This window comes from Alexandromys fortis, unplaced genomic scaffold, assembly GCF_014885135.2.
Source record: "Alexandromys fortis isolate MF-2015 unplaced genomic scaffold, M_Fortis_MF-2015_v1.1 scaffold_42, whole genome shotgun sequence".
NCBI classification, from domain to species: Eukaryota; Metazoa; Chordata; class Mammalia; order Rodentia; family Cricetidae; genus Alexandromys; species Alexandromys fortis.
The window spans coordinates 1,289,755-1,292,382 of record NW_026067934.1 but is presented as its reverse complement, the minus strand read 5'-3'; positions in this window follow the sequence as shown (position 1 = coordinate 1,292,382).

The following is a 2,628-nucleotide window of genomic DNA, read 5'->3' as shown; positions in this document are numbered from 1 at the left end:
TGGCCTCCTGATGTCTTGAAGACTAACACAGATGACCTCTGTTCAGTCAAGTTCAGTAATCTTTAAAACTTAAATTTAAAACTTAAGAAATAAACATCAGAAAAATGTTAGCACTTTTAATGTCAAAAGTTTCCGTTTCTGTTTGTTGTTCCTGTATATACATTGTGTGTATACAGGATCTGCAGGGGCAAGAGAGGTGACTGGATTCTGTGGAACTGGTGATTGAGATGGTTGCAAACTAACATGTGTATTCCAGGAACAAACCCTGGGTTGTCTGCACAGCAGCAAATGTTGCTAACCACTGCTCCATCTCTCCAGCCCCTCCTTTAGCTTTTATTGAGTTCATTCTGACAATTTACCACAAGTATCACATACATTTTGACATTCATAAATCAATACTCACTCTCTCCTATTCTTATTACTCTTGCAGTACCTCCTTTCTACAAGTTGCCTCCCTTCATCTTGTATTGATATTTTTTCAGATCCACTTAGGTTAAACTGTATCATCTTTTAGACCATGAGTTTGGATCTAGCTGTTGAAGGTTGGTTGGGCCCTCACTGGTTACAAAACTAAAGGGAATGTCTGTCCCTCAATAGGAATCTAGTAGTAGCCAATAGTTTATCTGGGAGGAGCAGGGCAGGCACTGTGATGTCATGGCTGTAGTGACTTTGTCATGCTCAGAAATTAGCACCGTGCATGTGTGCTATCTGTGTGGGCCCTCATAAGACCTCTCCTAACTACACTTAATCGTGAATGGGGGGTATATAAAGGTACTGTTTAGGACCAAGCTCTCAACTGTCACTTACTTTGGGAATTTGAGTTGCCAACTATGCATCTGTAATTAGGTAAAAATATCTATTTTTCAAGTTAAAGCTGGGTGTTATAATTTCTCTATGGGAATAAACATACATATTTAGAAGAAAGTCTGTGTCCATGGTATCTAAAATATAGTACTAATATTTCTTCTTAAGGTCTAAGAACTTGTCAGGCTTGCTCTTTTGACTGTGTTGCCTTGGCAAGATTTGGAAGTCCTGTTTATCCACTTCCAAATACTTGTACCTTGTCAGTGGTTGAGGCATGGGCAGTTCCTTGCCCAAAGGTCGGTTTTGCCAAGAAGAAAACAAGCTCCAAGTGGAGTGTCTTCAGTGCTAAATATTCTCTCAGGAATAGATTGGTGCTGCCAGGAGCAATCATGTCTCGCTTCAACAGAATCCTAAGTTATTTAAATGTCATATGCTATAGCTCCTCAAAGTGGTTAAAGATTATCTACCCATTTGCATGCAAAACTCAAGATGTCATTGTTTTTTACCACTGAGTAAAACTCTAAAGTGTATATGTGCCACACCTTCTTTATTCATTCTTCTATTGAGGGGCACCTAGGTTGTTTCCAGGTTCTGGCTATTACAAATAGTGCTGCTGTGAACATAGTTGAACAAATACTTTTGTAGTATGATTGGGCATCTCTTCGGTATACTCCGAAGAGTGGAATTGCTGGGTCCTGAGGTAGGTTCACTCCTAGTTTCCTGAAAAACTGCCACACTAATTTCCAAAGTGGTTGCACGTTTGCATTCCCACCAACAATGGATGAGTGTTCTTACTCTACATCCTCTCCAGCAAAGGCTATCATTGGTGTTTTTGATTTTAGCTATTCTGACAGATGTAAGATGGTATCTCAAAGTTATTTTGATTTACATTTCCCTGATCTCTAAGGAGATTGAGCATGACTTCAAGTATCTTTTGGCCATTTGAACTTCTTCTGTTGAGAATTCTCTGTTCAGTTCAGTATCCCATTTTTTAATTGGGTTAATTAGAGTTTTAATGCTAGTTTCTTGAGTTCTTTATATATTTTGGAGATTAGACCTTTGTCTGATGCAGGGTTGGTGAAGATCTTCTCCCATTTAATAGTTTGCCTTTTTGCCTTAATGACAGTGTCCTTTGCATTACAGAAGCTTCTCAGTTTCAGGAGGTCCCATTTTTTCATTGTTGCTCTTATTGTCTGTGCTACTGGGGTTATATGTCGGAAGTGGTTTCCTGTGCCCATGTGTTGCAGACTACTTCCCACTTTCTCTTCTATCAGGTTTAGTGTGGTCAGATTAATATTGAGGCGGCCTGTGCCTTGTGCGTGGAGCCATCAGTTTAATATAAATTATCACTCAGTGGCTTTTCTTGCTGCAATTCTTTATATTTTCCCTTTACACGCCTCAGATTGACTTCAAGTCCCCATGCACCCTATCATTTGCCTCCCCACATGGATTTAAATTCCACCTCTCTGCCAGGGCCACCTTCCCCTCCTCTGCACAGTCCAGAGCTGCTCTCAGCAAGCTACCACTCTGCTGCAGCAGCAGAAAAAGCGAGCGAACAGAGCTCAAAAAACACAACTTGGCTCGACACCCCCCCCCAAGCCCGCAGCTGGCCCGACTGCCCGCCTTACTTGCCCACGCCTAGCAGCAACAACAGCGCGGCTGGTGCACATGTGACGACTGCTCCATGTCTCCTCCCTGCAGGCGGCTGAGTCCAACCTATGCTGTCGCCCACCTGTAGTTAAATAATTCACACAGAACATGATCTGTGAGTTTAACTTCTGGATTTGAGTATATATTCCATAATTTTTTTTCCAGTTCTGACTC